The sequence below is a fragment of the Mycteria americana genome, chromosome 8 (assembly GCF_035582795.1).
Source record: "Mycteria americana isolate JAX WOST 10 ecotype Jacksonville Zoo and Gardens chromosome 8, USCA_MyAme_1.0, whole genome shotgun sequence".
Classification (NCBI taxonomy): Eukaryota; Metazoa; Chordata; class Aves; order Ciconiiformes; family Ciconiidae; genus Mycteria; species Mycteria americana.
Window position 1 is genome coordinate 49,387,825 of NC_134372.1, and position 14,703 is coordinate 49,402,527.

Sequence of the window (14,703 nt, forward strand, 5' to 3'; positions counted from 1 at the left end):
TTCTGGAAAAAATAATCAAACTATTTGCAAGCACTTTGAAGATGACAAGGAAATGAATAACAAACAGCCTGCACGGATTTGTCAGAAAAAATATTGTCTAACCAACACAACTTCTATGACAGAGTAAGAGGTGTGGACAGGGAAGTAGATGTCGTATATCTTGAATTTAGGGAGGTTTTTGACGCTGCCTCACATGACTTCTTTCTTTATAAGCAAGCTAAAGGAAATGTGGTTTAGATGAGTGTAGGTGTACAACTGACTGAAGAATCCTATTTCGGGCAATGTCAAAATGGAAGGAGGTATAAAATGAGGTTTGGCAGGGGTCTGCCCTGACCCTGGGTCATTGCAGCGTTTGCTTTAATGAGCTGAATCACAAAGTAGGAAATATATTTACTGAGCTTTCAGACAACAGAAAACTGAGATATTGAGTACATTCAATGATAGGAGTACAATTCAAAATAATCTGACAAGTGGGGGTGATGGCTTGGCAAAAACCGAACGAAATTCTGCAGGGACAACTACAAGATCTTCTTATGGAAAGCTTGTGATGTGCACAAAAAATGTAATGTGTTAACTTTCAGTAGTTTCTTTCATCAGGCCAACTGCCCTGATGATGGCTTCAAACCTTATGTCATCCTTCTGCTTTGAGAATTGGAATTATTTTAACGTGTATAAAACTACAAATGAATAATAAAGTAGATTTGGTGAAAAAGAAGAAAAAAATTGCCAAAAGCATAAATAAGAAAATTTATTTGCATGAAGTTTGCCTTCTAAAGAACTCATGCCTAGATACTTTGCAGTGTTTTACTAACATTGTCTCTGCTCTACAGACATGCTAACAACAAAAGCAAAAAAAATAGAGTTTCAGAAGTCATTGCTAAGCAGTGAGTGTGTTGTGGTACCCCAGCTTGGACATTATGCACACACCGATGGCTAACTATGTCAAGCAGAAACAGCAAAAAGAGAAGTTTTGTCAGAAACACAATCTGTTTTTTCTACTTATTTCAATAGCTCTTTAAAAATATAATTTCTAAAGTAAACACAACGTACATGTAATGTAAATGTAATACATACTCGTTTTTTCACTTCTGACTCAGGCAAAGCTCTTACTCAGGTTAATCAAGGTTTTGACTATGTGATTGACTTGGAACAAAAGCACTCTCAACAGCTTTAATACCTGTTCAATTAATCCTCCTTGTTCTCCTTTCTGAACAGGGGCATGAGCGTGTGGTTTCACTAGCACTGCAAAAGGCAGTAAAAAAGCTTGTTTGTTAGAGATGTCCAATTGTTGCTTCCGCATATTTACATTATTTTCTGACCTTCAGATCTTCTTCAGAGGTTTTTTCCCCCCCTGTTGAATTCTGAGGTCAGTCAGGTTCAAACCACAAAGCCCCGCAAAATCTTCCCGCTGAACACTGGCTCCAACGAGAAGCCCCAACGTGCGTACTTTCAGGCATGGTCGTGTTGTCGGTTCTGAAGTGGAATGGCATTTGATGACAGAGAGTAGAATGAAGATGTAGAGATAACCACCAAGACATTTCTTGTCTTCAGCAGTGTCTGGGATGGACCTATGTGAGACAGGACGCCAGCAGGGCGGAGCTGTTGCTCTTTCTTGGTGTGCTTCGTAGCTTACCTGTAGTACTTCTAACAAAGTTTTTTGGTGTGCGTCATTTCCCATCGTGCACGGAAAATAGCAAACATACTCAGAGTGATTCTACAACTGCGTTTTCTCTTCTGACTAATCCCCAAAGAGATGAAATTCAGATTGTCTAAATGTCCAAACCTTTGCCACTGCTGGGGTAGAGAGATTTTTTTGTTGGAAATGGAAGTTATTGCTCTGGTCTGTCCTTTTTGGTGCCATACGTTCCCCATCACAATAACACGTTCTGATTTGCTAATAATAGGATTCCTTCAACACTGTGTAAGCTTTATGTTTTATTGGATCCTCAAGTTAGGAAATCATCTACTGGTGATCTTTTTCAGTCTACCTGCGCCCATCTAGTCTGGTTTTGTTTGTTCATTTAAAATTATAGTGTAACATCTTCCATGAATCCCCCGAGATCCTTAAATCTTTCTGTTGCATGAAGCAATTGCCTTAGACAGAGGCAGTCAAAGACACTTTCTTACTTATTATTAATTTGTTACAGGCAAAATTCCATCTCTCTTTTTTATTATGTTTGTGGTACTATGGACTTTCCCTTTTTTCCTCTTCACTGCCCCCCAAAAGCTCACTTCAGCATTATGAAGTGAACCATGCTTCGAGCGTTATTAAGTAATATTCCTTATTACAAAAAAGAACAGGGCTCCTTTTAATGAGTGCTTTAATGCTACCAGCTCATGTCACTATCTAGGGAGCCCCTTTTCTTTTGTTCATAATGAGGGACACCTCATTTGCACTGTCCCTAGATTTATGGAAGGACAGGAAAAAAACTTCAATTTATTACATCTTAAATGAACTGCTCCCAAAGCAAAAACAAAGAGGGTAGTAAACTGGTGCCTCTGCACTATATAGCTTGATTTTTATTGAGCTGTATAGTGATGTTCTGCCTCACCTAAGAAGGGTGAGCATGGGCTATAATTACCTCTTGTGAACCCCATTTTCTGATAACCTCACTGGCCTCTCCCTCTTCAGGATGTTGAATCTGTCAGTTATGGTATTTTATTTGTTCTTACTGATGGAGCTGTATATGGTTGAAGCAATGAAGCTCATTTGATATCTCATTTACTTGAAAAAATGGGGCATGCTCCCTGAATTTGAAACAGAAAAAACATTCCAGTTGTTCTGTGAATTTTATGCTCCTGTACTTCAGAAATTGTTCCTGTTAATTCTCTCTCCTGATGTTCATCCTAACCCTCTTTTGCTCCATCTGTACTATCAGTTCACTCCTTTGGCAGATATTCTGGCATACAGTAAGAGTTAACTAAAAAGAAAACAGGTTTTAATTGATGAAATCCCAGTTTTAGAAAAAAGGGCTTTAAGGTCAAAGTCTTTCTTTGTAAAGTGAACAGAGACAGGCAATAATAGCTGTGTTCTTGGGACGAGATTAAATTCACTGTCTCTTGTGCAAGATGAATTGACATAATGGTGTTATTCCTTGCTTTTCTGACTTAGGAAAAAATTGTACTAATTCCTTAAAGTGTTAATATTATTTAACTTCTCTTTTACAGGAATATTTTGGATAAACATAACAGTGTGTCTCGTGATAAATTAAAAATAACATTTGAGGTGTAAGAAGAAGGTTTTACGAAGGTGGGGTTTTGGCTTTGGGGTTTTTTGGTGTGGTTTTTTGTTTGTTTTTTTTTTCTTTTGACTTTGGCTTACGTATACTTCCTTGCATTCAGAAATGTGGAGCCACCTAAAACATAATTTTCAGCTAGGTAGTAGCAATCTAGAACTTTCTGTCTAACCTATGGCAAAAAGCAGAAATCAATAATAAATGACCTGGTGTCTTCCTGGTTTTGCTGTGCGTGTGAGTGTGTTTTCTCTGTAGTTCAAAGGTTATAGAAATTATAGTAGACAAATTCCAGCTACAAATAATACTTCTAGCATTTTGCATAAAGTCTTAAAACCTTTTTATTTATTTCCTTTTCTGCAAGAGTCAAATAAGAGGCTTTTACATACCAAGTCAAGGTTTTTTTAGACTTAAACTTCAGAATATTTTCAATATCTGCAACATTATCTTTTGAATAATAATTACCTCTTATATTAAATTATAAGACAGCAGGATTCAGGATTAGATCTCTGCATATTATTCTAGTGAAGGAAATTATGACAGGGGTCATTTTTTAGAATTATGTAGGAGGGTAAAAGGTCCCAGGCAGCATTAGAAGGGAAGGCGTTTATAATTAAATTGTAATTTAGGCCTATGATTTATAGTTTTCTCAATGAAAAATTTGGTGCTGTAGAGAGATCCTAGGAGGAACTTTAGTGAGATACAACTTAATGAAATAATAAAAAGAAAAATTATTCTGGAATAGACTGTATTATAGTGGTACCCGTTAGCACGCTACAGTGTAGCTAATGTTCTGTCAGTATTTCCCTTATAAACTCCATTTTCCAGGGCTTTATATCTAGGCAGTAAAATTTTGTTTTAGGCTGAAACACGGCGTGTAAGGTTTCAGATCAAGATAATTTTCACTATATATATATATGTATATATATAATTAAATCATTTAGCTCATTAAAACTTATGGAAGTATTCTAAAACATACAAGTTGTCAGCTCAAGACAAAGACCGCTGCTTCTCTTTGTGTTATTGTTATCCACAAGTTGGAAGAAAACTGTAAACCTTGTTCTTCGTAATTTGTGAAGTCATTAAATTACGTACAGTAGAAATCTGCTCTGAAATAGCACCCATTTATATAGAAACAGTTCATTTCTATCTAATGTGCAGAGTGTCTTTGAGTTTCTTAGTACTATTCTGTAGAGCAGGCAGACATTGGAGTTAAAGAAGGAGCATTTTTATAGTTATTTTTATTAATTAATAGGCTAAACTCCTCCCTACCATGATGAACAACTATTCTACTGGCAGGAAAACATTAATACAGAAAGGTTAAATGACTTGCCAAAGGCAATTGAGATAGGCAGTGACTGATCTGGCAACAGAAGCCATCTCTGACCTGATATCCTCTGGCAGTAAAACTCTGTTGAACTAGTTTATACAGATGGCTCACAGCTCGTAGGTGGTTTAAAGCCACCTTTCAGGTTAGGAAGAACTAATTTTCATAAAAAATTACTCTAAGAAAGAGACATAGCTTGAGACATTGCCTTTTAAACACAATTTGCTTGTGCAAATTCAGCAGCTGTTCCTACAAATTTCTTATTCGCTGGCCTGAGTTACAAACACACATGGTTTTTTTCTGCAATTACTTGAATTTTGTATAGTCATAGAAAGTCAATATGCAAGTTTAGCGTGGGGGTTTTACTGGATTTTACTACGCTCAGATTAAGGCGTTGCATCAAGCCCTCTGATACTTAAATTTTTTGTAGTAACTTCGAATGCAAGTAAGAACCTGATTAAAATAAATGTACTTAAGCACCCTCTGAAATAAATAAAACTATAGAAATTGTGTCTAAGCAAAACGTGACATTTTCTATATCACAGTAAGATGGGAAGGAGCATGCAACTTAAATATTCTGTATAGAGCTTAAGAATACACGGTGACTTTGTCTGACATCACCATATAAAAGGATAAGAGGAATTAATAAAGGTAACCCTCTTCCATTGGAAGGGAAAATAACAATAAATAAAAAGGACAAATAAAATATTTGCATCTTTTCCATGTTACCCAGCTGAAATCATTCAACTTTACCCATGTTCAACTAGCATGCCTTTAGCTTCCTGTACTGCAGATGCTAATTTGTAAACTGAAGTTACAATAATTAAACATCAGGACATCAGAGGTTTTTTGTACTCAAATAGCAAATAGCTTCCAAAGAAGCGTTATGTCACAAAGAGCAGGGCATGTAAAGGGAGGAGGACAGAAAGAAAAATATTATGATGTGTGGCAAACATTGCCTTGGAAATTAAAGAGGGAAGAACAGAAAGATACTGAACTAGCGCAGTTCTCTCGCCTTCCCTCTGACAGGGTTGCTGAGGATTCAAAAACTCAGTACACGGGTCAGACGGACTACGCGATGGCAAGGGTGTATTAGTTCGGTGGAAACAAAAAAGCTGAGGGGGGGTGAATAGAAGGCAGTGCTGGAGGTGGGAAGTAACTACTTTTCTAAAGAATGATACTATTTGTATTTTAAACATTAACTTAAAAATTATCCAAATATCTGTTTGTTTAACATAGTGCACAGATTCTTCCCAAAACACCCAAATTTAATGAGAAAACAATAAGCTTTGTAAAGACTGTGTGTTCACATAATGAGTATTTAGGAATGGTAACAGATGATGTATGTCTTGGAAAAAAATATTTTCTTAATAGCACAAATTATTCTCTGGCTTCTGTGTACATAACAGACATTTTAGAACTTATCTAAATAAAGTTGTTATATCACAGGCTCTAGCATTTTCAGAGGAACTATTCATGGTTTATTGTGTCAAATTAAAAAAAAAATCGAGGTTTGCTGCTTCTTTTCCTTTTTCCAAGCTAACCTGAAAAAGAAAAGGTTAAGACTGATACTTGAAAAAAGAGATATTTCACCTTAAACAAAGAAGAAAACAACAAGGGATATTTACAGAAAAAGATTTTTTTCCTGTAACTTTCTGAACCTTGCTTGCAGTAACTGTTGATTATGGAAACACTTGTTTGAAATCTAGGTTTTCTTCTCTGTAACTCCTTTCCCTCTCCTTGATCCAGCGGAGAAATCACAAGTGCCTGTGTTTGACTTATCCCTTTGTTTGGCAAGGCGCTGTGATCTTATACCTCATTTAGCATCTTAACATCGTTCTTGGATGAAGCAGCAGCAGCCTTTGTTTAGAAAGAAAGTCTCTTTGATAATTAGAAGTAGTGAGGGATGTAACAAAACCCCAAGAAAATGTGTAACAAAGTGTGAATGCATCTTTTATTTCAGCAGAGTGCCATTTCCCACATGGTAAAATCCCCAGGCAAGGCTGTGACTGGTGGCCCACCAAGCTTTGCCCTGTCTCCCCTCACTGAGCGTGTGTGGTGTGGTGGCCATCGGCCCTGTGGCAGGAGAAGGCCCATGACAGGCCATGGGCCCATGACAGGCTGTGGCCCCTGTGGCAGGAGAGGGCCCATGACAGGCCGTGGCCCCTGTGGCAGGCCGAGGGCCCATGATAGCCTGTGGGCCTGTGACCGGCCATGGCCTCTGTGGCAGGCTGAGGGCTATCCCGGTGCCCTGCCCTGAGCGCCTCAGCCAGAAACCGATACTGTTTGTTTTCATTTTGGCTTCCTTAACTTACACCACCAAATGAGGCCATTTTGATGCCAGCTTTACTCCCCGCATTTTCCGTGCCCCCCAGCCATGACTTTAGTTAAAGGCACACGTATGTGCGGCACGTTGCTCGCAGGTGAGTCTCTGTGCCCTTGTGGGCCTTGGCTGGGTCCCCGGCTCCTCGGGCTGGGGGGCCCAGCGTGGCTCGCTCAGAGCCCCCAGGAGGAAGGCTAGCTGGGCCTGGGGGACAAAGGGCTGCAGAGGAACAGTCCCGGGGGTGGGGGGAGGAAAATGGCTCCCTGGGGCTCTGGGGGGTGCTGCTGTAGGGCACGTACCCCAGCGTGCCCCTGCTCTCCTCGTCGAGAACTTGATTAATAGCAGAGTCAAAAGCATTTACATGCAATGTGTTCACAGAGAAAGTCCTAGGGGTGATTCAGTTTTATAAAGGAGTTTAGTGCTGCGGAAGGCTCCTGCTACGTGAGCGGTAGAAGTTGAAATTAATACAGCGCTCAGGAAAAGGAGTGTGGACTCCATGAGTAAAGCAGATAAACGCCTCTCTAAAAAATAGGATTTTTTTTTCTGCCTCTGCAAGAAACTGCTGACGTGGCGCTGGTCAAGTCACTTAACTGGACCCTCGCGCAGACACTGCTAACTGCGCCCACGCCGCAGGCTGGGTGCTCAGCTTTGATGCGTGGTGTTTGGTTTGCAGAAGTGGTGAAAAATCACAGCTGCAATGGGAACTAGTAAAAACCATTCTAGGAATGTATTAAATGCTATGAAATGCTGTGTGCTTCAAAAAAAAAAAAAAAAAAATCAAGTCTAAGGTGGTTTAGAGTGGATACCCAAAATTAATAGACATATTTGACCTTAATCTGTCTTCCTGGACAAGTTTAATTATAGCAATTTCTTAACTTCAGCTCAAGCTCTTGTTTTAGAAATGTTAGTGTTCTTTTAATGTGTGTTTTTTGTATTTAATATCACTGTGTTTTCTAAGGAAAAGCAAAAATTTCCATTTACGAAAATTTACTGGAGTGGAATAACCCAAGACTTTGGAGATGCTTAAGATTAATTTCTCTTTCTAAATAAATTATGGTTTCTGAGATGAGCTCGAATTGGGGGTGAGAAGGAGGAAATTAGAAATAGTGTTTCAAGAGCCAAATTTAAAAGGGAATCTTTTTTGGAATGGTATTGTTCCCTTTGCGATCACAGTCTGTCCTGTCGGGAATCTTTCAGTGTAAAGCGCTGGGTATGATCTGATGATTAAAAACTGATGATGCACATGTTGATTTACACCAGCTTGAGTCCTACCGGTTTTTTAGCCTTTATTATTTATCTTATATAACTTAAAAAAAGATGTAAAGGTTGTAATATCTCTGTGTAATTTGAAATAGAAATATCTGAAAATATAAAATGTGCTAAAACAGTCATATGTATGTATTCGTAGTACATCCTAATATGTATTATTATTAGTACTAGTAATTTAGAAAAAAAGAAGCTTTATTAGTTACTTTCCTTAGTCAAGCTCTGTTTGCCTTATCTATCTACCCTATTGCTGTTGGTGCCTAGTTTGATGGCAGCAGCTTTCTCGTCTGTGCCTCAGTCATGCCAGCAGCATTGTGAAGGCGTTTTATTCTGCCCCTGAAGAGCTCCAGACCCTGTAACCTGCAAAATTGTATGGAACTAATGACTGATAGGAATAAAGGCTTTAGGTCAACTGTGGTTTTTCTTAGTTGATGATAGGAAGAAATGCTTGATGTACTTTTGCTGTCCTCCTTTGAAAACAAAAGGCAGATGCTAGATTTCCAGAGGAGTTAACTTTAAGAAGTCTGCTTGTTGTATAAAAATGCATTTCTGATTTCTGGGAAGTTTGGAAGGCAAGGTTTGTAAAGAGATGTTGTATCTCTTATATGACATATATGATTTTACTGTGTTTTACTCTTTCTCTGTTCACAAGAAAAAAAGCTGAAAATGTGAAATTTTAGACACAAGCAGCAATTTTACATCTGTTTTTTCATAAATTGACATCATTTACTCTCATGAAATAATTTCAAGTTTGCTATTAAAAAGTGAAAGAAACCACGAGTGCCTTAGATTGAAGACTCTGAAGGAAGTAGTTGTGAGACCTGCTGATAGTGTAGAAAAACTCCTTGGTTATATATATAAAAAAAATTAAACTGTTTTCTTTTTTCTTTCTATAGGGCTAGTTTTGTGAGTAGGATTCTAACAGAGCAGGAGAACTCGTTGCTTGAGTGCACTTACTTTAGTTCCCCATCTTATCCAACTCTAGGAACTTGAACTTGTCATTATCAGACACAGAAGGTCAATGCATTAGCCATGGTACTAGCTCTTTCATGTGGCCTTTCTGAAGAGGAAAAAAACAGCTTTTAATCTTAGCTTTTATAAAATACTGTGTGTACTGGGATACATCCTAACTTGTCATTTTCTCGTCTGTTTTAGTGCTGGGGGATATCTGGAGATGCTTTATGATGCCACACAGATACACATGTCTGCAAAAGGCCTAATCTGAAGTGAATCTTCTATAAATAATAAACAACAAATAGGTTCCTTTTAGTTATATTAGCCCCAAAATAGGTCATGTACATTTGTTTTAAATGCAAACTTAACAATAAAGTAAATTCCCTAGGTGGAGAAGTTGATGTGTTTGTGCAAATTTTCTGGACACAGTACAAAAAAAGCCAACACCTATATTTTACCATTTAAAATATTTATACATTGTCTCTTAAAGTCCTCTGTTTGAAATACTGTTTATAATAAACAGCCTACTAGAGAACTAATAGTCACAGTGTAAACACCTGCCATTTGTTACTTAAACACAAAGGAATGGGTATTAATTTTTTTTGTATAGAAACTTAGTGTTTTCCCTTGTTACCAGAAAAGTTGTCACCTTTGTCAGTTTCCTGCCTCCAAATAATCTTATTTTTCAATACCTACGCTAACTTGTGGTGTCCTCTTCAAGTCAAAACAGACCAATATTGAGTTATCCGACTGGCTAGACACATATGCAAGATGTATCTCTAGCTCAGAATAACTTTCTAATAGGTCATACCTAGTTCTCAGACTTAAGTCATTCAGTGTGCAGATATATTAATAGTAAGATGATAGCCTAGACCACAGTAAAGTGGTACGTTTAGTATGTCAGGACTTAAGCTAAAAGAAAAGAAGGAATTCACTAAAAAGGAGGAGCAATGAGAAGAAAATCTAAATGCATGTATTTTCTGTAAAATTGCAGTCTTATACCTCAGGGGAGCAGGCTTTTTCAGCTCATGGTCCACAGGGTCTTGTGGTTCCATGGGCTTCTTCTCAGGAAGGGTGATTAAGGAAAGCAAGCCTTGTGTCAGTAGACTCACGCTCTAGGCTGTGTGCCTCCACTGGAAATATTAATGTAGTTTTCAAATTAAAAAAAGGCTAAAAAGGCTACCTAGGCAATTCTTTTAATGCTCCCCCTGAATATAAGAACTAATATGTTAAATTCTGTGGGTAAGTACAGTATAAAGGAAGGTATATCTGAGAAATAGGTAATTTATTGTGGTTGTTTGGAATTAAAATGGCTATGACACCTATTGTATTTTTCATACTATTTCTGCCTAATGTAGTGGTGTTTGGATTTTAATTGGAGTCTTTAAGTGCTAGTATAATATAAATAATACATATAGGATGTCTCACAGTAGTATTAGACAAAGGTAAAATGCTAAAAATTGTAGTGCCACACTTTCCGGCTTGTGTTCTTCTGTGGAGCTAGCTAGAATCTTAAGTTCTGTGTGTCACCCATTGTAATATACATAATTTCTTCGTCCCTATTCATTTTCATCCCTGAGACGCATTGTAGAACTGTAAATTCATCACTAGATAATTTTCAGTTCCATTATTTACAAAAATGAATAGTTAAGCAAGTCATTGTTATTAGTGGGATGCTATTGTTGTTTCACAGAGATAGGGACTGCCAAGGTCTTGAATGATGTACACTTGAATGTTCTTTCAAGATACTTGTACCTGTTTCGTTTGGGAGGAGTTTCGCTCATGTAAAATCAAACAGAAACAATTTTAGTAGCCTCTGAAAAGAGAAGAAGGGAAAATGGATATTAATGAACTATTTAATATTCTGCTATGGAAGAGATGCAGTGATTTTGCTGTTGACACTTTTGCATGGAATTAAAGAGATCTGGTGGTTGTTTTACTCGTCTGTCTTTGTTCCTGAAAGACTTTTCAGTGTCATCAGATTTGGTTTTGTAACCTAAGAGAGATTTTACAGACAAGAAAAAAATGCTTCTTTTTCGTGAAAGTCATTGGTATTCAGAACATGGTCCTTTGATGAATTAGAAATTTTGGCTAAAGCTTTAATGAGATTTTTATTTCCTGAACTTATCTTGGAAAATGTGTAGGCTCCATGATTCACAATTCTAAATAAGGTGGGTTTTTTTTTTCCAAGAATATTTCTGGCTTATTGTTTATTACTCAATATTTTATTGATTTGTGAGTTGAGAAGTTCACGATGAAGGTGGAACAGTTTAGAGCTATAGATCTTTACTGCATGGTCTGCATTGACATGCTTGCTTGCTACATTCAGGTAAGCATTCGCAATTCAAGGTTACACAGACAATACTATGGCAGAAATAATATAGGTAGCTGCAGAATTCTTGTCGTAGATGTGCCGTTATATCAGATGTCTGCTGGTTTATTAGTTCTTATTTGCTAACACCAAATCTTGTTTGCACCTGCCCATATGCTAACACCTGCAGTGAAGCCATGCTGGAGGGAGAAGGGCAAGGCAGGGATCCTGGAAGCCTAGGGTCACGGACTTCTTTGTAAATTGTTGGTATTGCGGTGTTCTTTGGGTGCACGTATTTTGTGAAGCATAGTGGCATCGGTAGTAGAGCCTTTACTTCTTTGATGTAGGAGAACCTGTGGAGCCTTTAACAGAGGAATCTGTAGAAATGGTTGTCTGCTTTTTTCTGACTCTTATCTTTTTTAATTATGCAGTATTAGTCAGTACATGTAAGTTCCCTTTAAGTTTTCAGCTAATGATACTGGAATGTCAGTGGCTTGTATCTGAGACTGGTATTTTCAAGAAACTGTGCTGTGAATGTAGACAAGCAGATTTACATACTTGCTGCATAAATGTAACTAGATAACCATTTGTATTTATTTCATGTTTAGTAAAATCTTTCATCATGTGGCTGGTTGTTTCATTGCACACGGACAAGTAATTTGGGAAGCTTTCCACAAGCTGTCATTGAATGGTCTTGAGATTTTATAACCTTTCTTGTGTTCCTGTACTATGCTACTCACAAAAATTCTCATAACTCAGAAACGTTTGACTCATATGACTTACCACATTTTGATAACTTACATGTGTTCCGGCATGTTAAAAATAATAGGAATATTCAAGTTATCGTTGTAGCTTGTCCTTTAATTTACTTAAAATCAAAGTTTTTCAGGGTCACAACGCTTACAGAAATATTTTAGTGTTGACTGAAAAGGAGGGTGTATCAGCATATAATCTCAGCACTTACTGAAAATTTTGAAAGAATAATTCACTAGCAATAAGACCTTTTTTTTGCTGCAGAGCCAGCAAACAGATAATGAGCTTGTTACGTATCTTTGCATTTAACTGAGTGTTAATAGTATGGAGCCTTATCTAGTAGTTCTCCTCATTGTATCTAAGAAATTATTTTTGAGGTATTTTCCACATCATTACAGTGATATGGCTGTCGATGTGGAGAAAAGTTCTTGATCAATATTCATTTTAATACACATTAATGAGTGGAAAATTGAATAGCAGTTCACACTCCTGAAGGTGTGCTTCTCTTCAGGTACGCAGCGGGAGGGTGACATTGCTCGGGGCACTATTGGTTGCACTGGGTAGTGTGGTGTGTGGTGCTGAGCCATGCTAACGTCAGGCGCTCCCACTCAGTGGAACTACAGCATGCTTGTCCTCCATCACATTCATTTGTTTTTCTAATCCAGGTGTATCTTATTCAAAATCACTATCCTAGATTTTCTACTTTTCTCTCGATTCACTCCCCTTTGCTTCCTGGATCCTGTATCTAGCTCCATAGAGACTACCCCTTGACCTTCCTTGTCTACCACTCTTGCCTTCCATATTGAAGTTTTTTTCCCATCTCCTTTTCCCTCTACCACTTTTGGGATTAGATTTTCACTTATGCTGTGGGTGCCTAATCTATTTAGACCTCTCTGATCCTTCATCCTGTTGGGGTTTGGTTTGTTTGTATTTTAAGACACATTTTCTGCTGCGTGCAGCTCCCCGCTCTGTTTTTGTGTTGGTATCTGCCCAGTGGAAACGCCTCTCATTATAAGTGACCTCCTTCTCTTTCTATATTTTTCTCTCCTTCAGTTCAGGAAACATCAGAGAAGAATAACAATGATTTTTACAGCTAAGGTCAGAGGAGTAGGGAAATTGTAGGCATCTAGCCCAGTGCAGAGAGCTCTTCGCTGGAGTAGCGTTGCAAATGATGTCACTTTTCACTGTTAGAAATAATCTTAGCTATTAATTGAGATTGTAATCTAATATAGTTCAGTGTTTGGAGATGACAAGATATATTTGGACTGTTTAAAATTGCAGTACCTGTTTTAGACCACCTTATCTTGCAAACCCTGCAACCTGTTCTCAACTTTTTAAAAAGGAAATATAATCTATCTGCTTACTGCTTGAAGCTTCTTTTCCTCTGCAAAGTCTTTTCCAGAGAGAAGAAATTTACTGACTGGATGTTTCAATTCTTATTAATATCCATATAGTTTAATTTTCAAGCCCAGAAATCTGTGGAATCTGTGAAAACTGTCCATGTACCCCTATTCTGTCTGTTTGGCATAGGCAATTTTAAGATGTGACAGATGTTTGAAAGGTAAAACACCTTTTTTGGTGATTAGTTTTGCCCTGATTGGCAGATTTAAAAATAAAATTAAAATATTGTTTTGATACACAAAAGGGAGGAGAGTCATATAATCTATATTTAGTGCCTCTTTCATACTGTTTATAATGATTGACTCTTGGGCCTTATCTTTTTGAAAATATTAACTGGTTCTTTCTTCAAAGGTGTTCTTCCATCTGCAGCTTTTGTTACAATTTGGTTCGTGTTTTTCAATCTCTCTATCAACGGATTAGGGAGTAGAAAGAAGGGGTCTGTGTGCTTGGTAGCTTTCCATTGTTTTTTTCCATGCAGAACTGTTGATTACAGAAGTAACTTGGGCTGATTTGGCTTTTCTATGAGGGCAGGAACACAAGGCGTTTGGAGACCAGCACTCTGCATGGCCATGCCCACAGTCTCTTTTGAGCGTAAACTTGAAACTATGGTGAGCACAAACCCACCTTGTGTTCACAGTCCAATCCGAGTTGAGTTCGGCTTTGGTCATACGAAAGGAGGGGAAACCTGAGTCTGCAAGGCTGAAGTCAGCTCCTCACGTCCCTTTAGACTGCCTGGCCATGACCATGGCGCTGCTTCTCCAGCCAAGTCTGCTGTCCCGTATCATAGCTTGCTTGGTAGCAATGTCACCTTCCTGGCAGACATGCCTTCTGAGCAGAACGGGTAGCTGTGCTCTGCCCTACGGCATGGGGAATTTGCGTGCCAAACAGCCGTGAGGTGGCTGAAGGCAGCTGGGCTGCCGGCTCTGGCTGTGCTGCGGTGCAGACGCCTGCCCACCACGTCCCCCACCCGCGGCTGGGTGCTGGAGGAAGGGGAGGGCTGGGCTGGGGGCGATGGCCTGCTTTGCACGTGTCCTGTCAAGTGGGGGACCAGGCTGTGCAGAGAGGCACAAGGGGTGACACTAGGTTAACATTGTGTGCGTACCATATTTTTGCTGTCCAAATATCCCGATATTGT

General features: G+C 38.5%; 1 protein-coding gene across 2 annotated transcripts in view; it reads left to right on the forward strand.

The window, feature by feature from the left end:
• ZFHX3 (zinc finger homeobox 3) overlaps window positions 1-14,703 on the forward strand; it is a 693,525-nt gene that overhangs the window by 228,310 nt on the left and 450,512 nt on the right. The gene's annotated exons all lie outside the window — the stretch shown is intronic.